This window comes from Marmota marmota, unplaced genomic scaffold (genome assembly GCF_001458135.2).
Source record: "Marmota marmota marmota unplaced genomic scaffold, marMar, whole genome shotgun sequence".
Classification (NCBI taxonomy): Eukaryota; Metazoa; Chordata; class Mammalia; order Rodentia; family Sciuridae; genus Marmota; species Marmota marmota.
The window spans coordinates 3,073,691-3,083,414 of record NW_026000207.1 but is presented as its reverse complement, the minus strand read 5'-3'; the positions used below and the strand labels follow the sequence as shown (position 1 = coordinate 3,083,414).

The 9,724-nt window shown below is 51.1% G+C and overlaps 1 long non-coding RNA gene across 1 annotated transcript; it reads right to left on the bottom strand.

Annotated features, from left to right (window-relative positions):
* Window positions 1-254: 254 nt before the first annotated feature.
* Window positions 255-9,181, bottom strand: LOC125612812. Its single transcript, XR_007343293.1, has 3 exons — window positions 9,093-9,181; window positions 2,918-2,927; window positions 255-265 (listed from the first exon to the last, which is right to left on the bottom strand). It is a non-coding gene; the product is annotated as an uncharacterized LOC125612812 (long non-coding RNA).
* Window positions 9,182-9,724: the final 543 nt, after the last annotated feature.

Below are 9,724 nucleotides of genomic sequence, written 5' to 3'. Positions count from 1 at the left end.
ATTTTTTTTTTTTTTTGACCAGGGATTGAACTCTGAGCCACATCCTCAGTCCTATTTTGTATTTATTTAGAGACAGGGTGTCACAGAGTTGCTTGGCGCCTCCCTGTTGCTAGGGCTGGCTTTGAACTCCTGATCTTTCTGTCTCAGCCTCCTGAGCCCCTGGGATTATAAGCTTGGGCCACTGCACCTGATGTGGAAGGATTGCTGCCAGGGCACTGTCAGGTGTCCTACAACTTTGGAGTACTGTAGAGGACACTCAGGTCCACTCTCTGCACACAGTCATGTTACAAATGTGCCTGTCCTGGCCAGGCTAGGAAATGGAAGGGGACATCTCAATCGGTGACCCTCAGCCCTGGGGGCACTTTTCTGTATTCAAAATCAGAAAGTGCTGCCACAGTTGAGTGCCACTGGTTGAGGCAAGCCATCAGACCTTCCACAGAACCCCAGTCATGAATGCAGGCCATGTCTAGGAAACTGGCACTGCACCAGGACAGTCCCTCCAGCTTTGAGACCGCTGAGGACTCTGGGGAGTGGGTCTGGCCCCATAGAAGCAATCGATAGGTCACACTGTCATTTCTTTGTGATGGGGGCTGGTTTATAGCTCCCTGATAGAGCCTTTAGCTAAGCAGGCTGAGGCTCTTTTAATCGCCAGCAGTGGGTAGGACCCCGCCATGCAGCTGGCCAATTATAGGCAAACAGGATGGCAATTTGTTAACCCCTATGGAAAAGGGACTCTCTAAAACAGTTCCCTAGGAATTGGCCTCTAGCTCCCATGAAGAGCTAGGCAGCTTGGAAATTCCTCTGGCCTGCAGTACACCTAACAACCAAGGTTATCCAGGATTTCCTTTCAGCTTCCAGCCTCAGGAGTGGGAGGAATGGGCCTTTTGGATTGGACATCGCCTGCACCCACTGCCTGCTGGGGCTCCATGTGGTACAGCTAGTGACATGCAATCTGGGAGTGTTTCTTTTTTTATAGCTTAAAGAAACTACTGCCATATTGCATGTGACCTCTGGAACCCAAGCTTTCAGAGTGTGTCCTCAGACTTGCCTCCATCTGCTTTCCATTCTGCCTTGGTTTTGGTACTCAAACACTGAGCCATATCCCCAGCCTTATTTTGTATTTGACTTAGAGATAGGGTCTCAGAGTTGCTTCATACCTTGCTATTGCAGAGACTGGCTTTGAACGCCTGCCTCAGCCTCCCTAGCTACTGGGATTTCAGGTGTGTACCTGGCCATGTTGCCCTATTTCAAGATGGCAAAAACTGATTCATAGGAAGGTCCTTGGTTTTGAAGGGGGGTGACTAGATGGGGCCTTCTCCCTTGATCAGGAAATGGTGCTTAGGGCTAAGTTGGTCAGGCTGGCTTTGAACTTGCCCTTCTCCTGCCTCAGCCTTTAGGTGCTGGTATGACAGACTCAATCCCTGCAGTTCAGGCCCCATAGCTTGACTTCCTAGAGAATGTTCCTGTGCACATGGGTGCTGACACTTTTCCTGCCCTCTTGTGATCCTGTCCCACTGGGTGTTGTAGAATGACAATTTTATTTTATTATGGAATAACATCCCATGGTGCAGCTTCCCTACAGGATGCCAAGGGCACACTCAGGTCCTGTTCCTGACTCCTGGTGCTGGAGGCCCCTGCCTGTGTCTGGGAACAAAGCTCAAGCTGTGATTTCAAGCCCTGGGGTGTTTTCTGTGACTCAGAAAATACCTGCTAGGCTTGAACTTCACAATTTGAGAAAATGCATCAAAAACTTGAAATGACTTCAAGGCCCAGGTAAGTTTTTGGGAACCTATTGGGGGACTGAGAGTGGGAAAGCCAGAGGCAGCCCTTTTAAGGTGAAGGTAGGTCTCTGGGTTGTGTTGGATCCCAGGAGGAATGGGATTTTGTTGTCTCTATTTCAGCCCATTAAGGTTGGATAACATTTTTTGTATTTCAATCCAATTCTATAAAAGTGTTTTAGTTGTAGACAGAGGACTGGGCTGGCTGAGGACTGAGCTCACAGCCTCACCTGTGCTAAGCAAGAGCTCTATCACTGAGCTACAGCCCAGGCCCAAATCAAATTACTGCTACCTTGCTGGGCTGATCAGTGTAGCCAGAGGTCCTTCCCAGTTGGAATGGAGCCAGTGGGGTGGGGACAGCCAGCAGCTGGGGTATGGCTGGAGATGTCACTGAAAGCTTGTCTTGGGAAGATTTCATCTTTCCTGTGGCTTCTTCCAGGTTTTGCAGCTTCGTGGCCACTGTAAAACCAGTAAAATCGGTCCCCTGCTGCCTTGCCTCACCTTGAGTCTAGGGCAGTGCTATAAAGGGGCCACGGACACATCTGGAACCAAGGGCCAAAACCCTCTACAGGATGCTGGGTGTTGTGGTCAGAGCTAACAGTTTGTTCTGTTCAAGGTTCAAGGGTCCAAAGGAAGCACTCACACAGAAGGCCCAGCAGCAAGACTGGCTCAGGGTGCCCCTCAAGTGAGAAGCACTTTCTGTTTGTTCAAGGGGGGGAAGTGCTTCTCTTTTGGGTGTCACCCTGGGACAAATGCAACCTTGAAGAGTTTGGAGACAAGGTCTTGCTAAGCTGCTGACCTGGAACTAGCTATGCATCTTCCCAAAATGTGTTGACTCCTGTTAATAGAAAATGATAGTTTCTAGTTTGTCATGACACCTGGCTCCAGGACCTTCTTTCTGCTCCAGTCAAGCCCCTGAATCCAATGTGTTCTGGAAATCCCAATAAAGGTGCTTCTCCCTGCTCACCTGGTGTTGGGTTCTGTTGTTGCAGAGCTGGGGCTGCACACCTACACCAGGCCCTTGAGTATGACAGACACAAGGCAAGACTCCTGCCACGGAGCCTGCTCCCCACAGCATGACCTGCCTCTTAGCACTGCAGCCCACCATCCCTGAAGCTGGGAGAAGGAAATCTCTCCACTCCCAACAACCTGCAACCATGACCTGAAGAGCAGGCTTGCCTGCCCCTGGCCCAGCTCCTGTTCCAGTCCCCCCACCCCCACAGGACCCCTGAGGGCTGCCTGCTCTTGTGCTGTTAATCCTCCTCCCAGGGGAACCAGTGTAGAGCCCACAGGAGCCAGCAAGGGATGTCCTGCAGCCCTGGAACACCAAGGTCCAGGCCTTACATGTCACTCACTCCATGGTAAGGTCACAGGAGACATCACCTACATCATTTCCCAACACCTTCTGCAGCCCAGAAGGGGGTCCTAGTTTGAGGTCCAACAGCAGGTGTAGTGCACAGCATCTCCTCCTAATGAAACAAAGCCTCATCGCCCAATCACACCTAGGGTTTTTCCCCCACAAACTTTCCTTTGGATTGGGGTGGTGTCCACTTAGAACAAAGCAGCCAAGGGGAAAGGAACATCAATCAGGTGCCAGCAGAAATGCCTGTCAATCAGCGAGATCTCCTGACTAATGCCTGTCAATCAGCAGGACCCCCTGGCCAATCCTGGAGTTCAGCCAACTCCCCTGACCAACTCCAATGGGACAAGGGACCCTAAAAACACCTTTTCCTGTCCCAAGCCCTTCCCTTCCTGCTGTGAGCCCCATAAAATCCAGTCTGGTCGAGCTGCCACGCGGTTTCTCCTCAGACCCTTCTCCTGTCCACTCTGTGAGTGTGATCGAGTTCCGTCCAGGAGTGGATATCTCAATAAAGCATTGTTCAGCGGCCTTTTAAAATCTGCCTCCTTTGGTCACTGCCCGCCTCGCCTGATCTGACCCTCAGTGAGACCCAATTTCTAATAAAATACAAAATAGGGTGGGGGTATGTCTCAGTGGTGAAGTGCTTCTGAGTTCAATCCCTGGTCAACCCCAGCCCCCCCAAAAAGAACTGGTAAGTGAAACATTTGGGGGACAGAATTGGAGGCAGCCAATCCCTTTCATGGTGGATGGGGGAGCATGGGTGGTGCACAGTGGCTTAGCAACACATGGGGTTGGGTTTCACTTAACTGGAGAAGGAGCTAGTGTAGTAGAAATATCTAAGGGTAAACACCCTGGATTCAATCCCTAGTACCAAAACGAGAAAAAGAGTCAAGGACAGAATTTTGATACCACAGATTGGACCCAGCAGCACTTAAACACTAAGCCAAGTCCCCAGCCCTCTGTGTTTTGAAGTGGGTCTCCCTAAATCGCTTAGGGCCTGGCTCAGTTGCTGAGGCTTGTTTCAAACTTGCAATCCTGCCTGGGCCTCCCAGCTGCTGGGAGTAGAGCTGCTCACCTCTGCACCCAGCAAGGGACAAGTCTGTATCAGGCTAATGTTCCTAGATATGTTGTGATTGTCAATAGTTTTGAGACAAGGTCTTGCTAAATTTCCCACAAACATGCAGTCCTCCTGCAACAGTGCCCACTTTACGCTCTGAAGGGAGCTCTTGCTGCTCTGCCACTGTCATCTATTTTTAAAATGGACATTTTTTTCATCTTCCTCTCTCCCTGCTCCTCCCTAATCTCCCCCCTCCCTAATCTCAGGGGAAACAGCACTCCCTGTCTTCCCCCTTTTAGGTTGATTTATCTGATTTATCTGTCCTTGAGTGCACACCCACCATAGGAATGAAGTCTTCCAGGTTTAGGGGATGGCACCAGAAGAGGTCAGAAGTGACTGCCTCCCAAGTTAACAAGTGAATTACCCTCCAACAGAGAACCCAGGGAGGTAGACTTCCAGTCCCCTCCTTCCAAGCCACCTTTCCTGCTCATGGGCAGAACACAGCCTCTGAGACAGGAGTCCTGTGCTTCTCTCTCTCTCTCTTTCTTTTTTTAGGTACTGGGGATTGAACTCGGGGGTACTCGACCACGGAGCCACATCTTCAGCTGTATTTTGTACTTTATTTTAAGGAGAGGGTCTCACTGAGTTGCTTAGTGCCTCTCAGTTGCTGAGGCTGGCTTTGAACTTGGGATTCTCCTGTCTCAGCTCCCAAACTGCTGGGATTATAGGTGTGTGCCACCACACCAGGCCCCTGTGCCTCTCTCTCTCTAATATTTTTTGAGCTGGAGACGGACAAGACATTATTTATGAGTTTTGTGGTGCTCTGGACTGAACCCAGGGCCTGGTGCATGGGAGGTGAGCGCTCCACCAACTGAGCCACATCCCCAGCCCCTGGGCTCCTCTTTTGCTAGCAAAGCAATCAACTTTTTCCTTTTTCCCAAATACACATCCTCCTAATTGAATTGGCATCCGGGACAAGGACAGAGCTCTCAATAACAGTAAAGTGTCCCTGAGTTTGATCCCCAGTACCAAAAATTAAATGAAGAAGGACTAGAGAGTGGTGCTGTGATGAATGCCTGTAATCCCAGGGGCCCAGGAGACACAGGCAGGAGGAGCCAGCCCCAGCAAAAGGGAGGCCCTAAGCAACTCAGTGAGACCCTGTCTCTAAATCAGATATAAAACAGGCCTGGGTGGTTCCTGACTTCACCCCCAGTGCCCCCAGAAAGAAAAAGAACTAGAGGTGGAGCCCAGTGCTAGAGACCCCAGTTGGATCTCAAGCACTAAAAAAAAAGAAAAGAAAGGGTCTGGGGTTGTGGCTCAGCAGTAGATGCTTTCTTAGCATGTGGCAATCCCTGGGTTCGATTCTCAGCGCCACATATAAAGCAATAAAATAAAGTTACTGTGTCCAAGTGGAACTAAAAAATCTTTTGTTTTTTTTTAAAGAAAAAGGTAAGAAAATGAATTGTGGAAATTCACTTTTCAGCATCTTAATATCCTGAAGGGGCTGAACAGGAAATAAATAAGTTCAGCACCATGTGACCCTGGTTTNCACTTTTTGTGCCATAAAAAAAATTGCTGCCAGAGTTTGAGTGCTACCAATTGAGCAACCCCGCAGAGGTGCCAGCCAGACTTCCATCTTGGCAAACCGTGTTTGGTCCTGGACATGCTGTGCATTCCTGCAGACCTGCTGTCCAGACCTGGCCTGGGACCCACCCAGCCTGTGGTACTCACATGTGGAAGCACTCTTCTGAGATCAGCATGGAAAGTGCTACCATGTTTGAGTGTCAAGGGGGGCGCCACCCAACCCCCTCCAGCCTGTGGCCTCCCAGGCTAGCAGGGGCACAGCAGGGCCAGCTCTTTCATTGCACTGGGGGTGGGTTTCCTCAGGAAAGGGACATGTCTGCTGCAGGATATCAGGAGGTGGGGTGCTAGTGAGCGCTTCCAGGGCATCTGCAGGTCTCCCCAGCTGGTAGGACCTGAGCAGTTGCAGGTCTGGCCAAGTGGAGGCCTCTTCTCAGTGGACACAGGTGGGTGATGCAAGGCCAACCTACCTCAAGGACCTTGTGGTCACATTTGAGAACTAATGCTCATAGTCTTTTGGTCTTAATTTGATTGGTAAACTAAGCACTGTAATTGTATTTGCAAACTTTTGTTAACTTGCTGCTCAACCCCACCTTGTCATTGGTACTGGGGTTTGAGACCTGGAGAAAGGCCCTGAGCCTTGCTCACCACGTTGCTCAGGCTGGGGATGAACTTGTGATCCTGCCTCAGCCCCCAGGGCTGCTGTGTCTCCAGGCCTGGGGCAAGCTGAGCTGCTATTGCTACTTTGTATTTAAGGGTAGACTAAATTTAAAACCTGTTGGTATTTTGCATTTCAGTTTGGACTTGTTTGTTGCCACTTTGTATTTTAAGGGTAGATGAATATAAATTTGCAGTCTTTTCCAGGCAGGAGTCCACCCCCAGTGAGGAAGACAGCCTGAAGTTTCAAGGAACCAGTTTGCTGGAGTTTAAGGCTCAGACAGGAAGACTTAGAAGGGTGGCACTTGCCTTGGTCTGGACTAGAAAGTGCTTCCCTTCTGAGTGTTGCTGTCTGAGGTGGCCTCCGGGAGCCTGTGACTTGTGCACCAATGTCCAGCCCTCAATAAGACGTCATGCCCCCAGAGTAAGCTAATTCTTCCTCCTTTGGTTCCTGCAATTGAACCCAGTGGTGCTAATCCCGGAGCCACATCCCAGCCCTTGGAGAGAGTCTGGTTAAATTGTCCAGGCTCCTCTACAGTCCTCTGGGGATTACAGCCTCGAGCATGCCCACCCTGGCCTCAGCTAATTGTTCACATGAAGACTAGCATATTGAGAAGGCCAAGGGTTGAGAATCCTGGCGTCATGGACCCTACTAAGACCCCCCCCAAATAGGACATGCAGGGGTGAAATGGGAATGTGGTTTCCCCTAGATGTGACCCTTAAGTCTAGCCTATTTTCAATATGCCGAATTTCTAGTTGCCAGTAGTTTTGAGTTTCCTGTTCCAATTGGGGAAATGTCCAATCCTAACCCTCAGCTACTGAGGGAATTCAGAGATTTACAGATTTTTCTGTTGCCTGGGTTCCCTGTGCCTTTGATTTACCCCCCCCTTCCAAAGGGCCCCCAAGGGAGATGGGAGTCTGGGGAGCTGCCAGAGGCTTAGCCATTGCTGAGACCTGCTTGGGAAGGTGGCTCCCTGCATTGGACCTGGGCCAAGTAGTTGGCATTGCAGGCAGGAGCTACAACCCAGCTGAACATTGTCTTTAATAAACTGTTTTCTTTGAACTCTTGGTGCTGGTCTTTGATTCTTCAGCACCACTGGAAGCTTGAACCGGGTTACCCCAGTCAGTTCTGGGCATGAGTTTTCACATCTGCCCCCGTGGTCACCATGTCTGCATTCTCTGTAGGGCAAAGTAGCCTTCTTACCATTTGGGCTTTATACCCCCTATTATGGGTTCTGTCTGAACCCAGAAGGTAACCACAGATTCACACCCCCAATCCATGGCTTTTCCTGACAGGGTTTTAGAAGGTAGTTGAGTCGGGTTTGAAACTCAGTGTCCTCAGTGTCCCAAGTCTCCATGTTTAGAGGAGTTCCATTGAGGCTGGTCACAAATCGCAAGGTAAAAGGTTTTTAGGACTTCTTGTCCTTGTGCACTGGGAAATGTCCATCATGACCCCCTGAGTGCAGGGCAGAACATGGATATGAGCTATTATGCTTTTTTGGGGAAGGTGTTCTTCAGGGTGTTGGGGTGATCCAAGACCTTGGGCAAAGCAGGCAAGCCCACTACCACACAGCTGCTTCCCCAGCCCAATATTGTGCACCTTAATCTGGTGAAGTAATTGCATTACCTTCTAGTGACCCTGGATCTACTGGAAAACAGGCTAGTCTATGCTCTCCGCTGTTCTGAGTGGGGTGGGGAAGGGTCTGACCTGGGCTGCTGCCCTACTCAGCCATATCTCAGCCCTGTATTTTCCCATGTGGTCTCAAAGGCCCAGGATGGCCTCCAACTGCCCATCCTCCCTCCTGGGCCTCTGGTGGCTAGGCAAGCGCTCTAGGCACTGAGCTACACCCCACAGTCCTTTCTCTGCTTTGATTTTTCTCCTTTTCTGCAGTCCTGGGGGATGAACCCAGCAGCCCTCTGCCATTTAGCCACATCACCTACCCTTTATTTAGCAAGATCTAAGTTGCTGATGCTGACTTTGGACTTCCTCTCTGGTACAGGATTGGACCCAGGGGCTCTTAACACTGAGTCACCTCCCCTGCCCCTTTATTTTTTACTTGCAGATGGTCTCCCAAGTTCCTTACTTGTTTAGTGCCTTGCTAAGTGGCTGAGACTGGTCTGAACTTGGGGTCCTCCTGCCTCACTCCCGCAACCCCACCCTGCTGCCCTGACTGCAGGCTTTAGCTCCACACCTGGCTTGGCTTGGAACCTCCCATCCCCCTGGGCCTCCTGAGACCTGGGGTACAGGAGTGCACCACCCCTGGCCTTCCTCCCCATCTTATGGGCCTCAATAGTTTAATTCTGATAACCCCAGGAAGAAGCAGCTCCTTCCCTCCTTCTACTGAGTCAGGTGTGGAAGGTGCCAAGTGGTTGAATAACTTGGAAAATGTGTCACCTAGTTGCAGCCAGGGCACTTGAACCCAGGCAGAGCAGGGGTCCCGCTGAGCCTTGGTGGCTGCTCTGCTCAGGGAGTAGGGCGAGGGCTGCGCCAGCAGGGGGCGCAGGAGCGCCTCCTCTCTTGGCTGGGAGCTTCGGAAGACCTCTGCAGCTCTAGAGGAGTCCTCCGCATGTTCCAAGCTGGGAGTCTGAGTTCTTAACGCGAGGCTGCCTGCTGGAAACCCGTGTCCTGCCCTCCAGAGAGCCAGGGGCCACCGCTCACCAGAGGACTCGGAGCGGCAGCGCGGGTGTCTGAGCCCCTGGCAGAGCAGCCGCACGCCCGCGTCGCCCAGGGCGTTGTTGGTCAGGTAGCTTTGGTGAGAGGTGGTGGTTGGCAGGCCAGAAGGTCCCCTGAGGTGCTGAGTAGGCAGAGCATTCGCACCCCGCGGTTGCCCGCTTTCCGGTACAAAGCCACCTCCCTTAGGTCAGGGCTGGTGCGCCCAGCAGCTGCAAGGTGCTCACTGTAGGCATCTGGCAGCCTGTTCCTCTCAGGTCTGCAGGAAGGAGACAGCCAAGGTCTAGCCTTTCTGGTCACTTGACCACTATGTTTGCAGTTTGTATGTCACTTTATAATTTTTTAAACACTTTGTCTTACTTATTTTTTTGAAAGTGAGGACTGAATCCAGGGGCATGCTACACACTTAGCCACAGTCCCAGCCCCTTTTAGTTTTTGAGACAGTGTCTTGCTGGTGGTTGAGACTGAGCTTGAACTTGAGATCCCCTGCTGGGATTCTAGGTGTGTGTCACCTGCACCCAGCCAACTTTAGTTTAATTTAGCTTCTGAATGAACTGAGTTACCTGCCCAGGTTCCCACAGCAAGTCAGCAGCCAGACAGACTCCAGACCTGGGATCAGG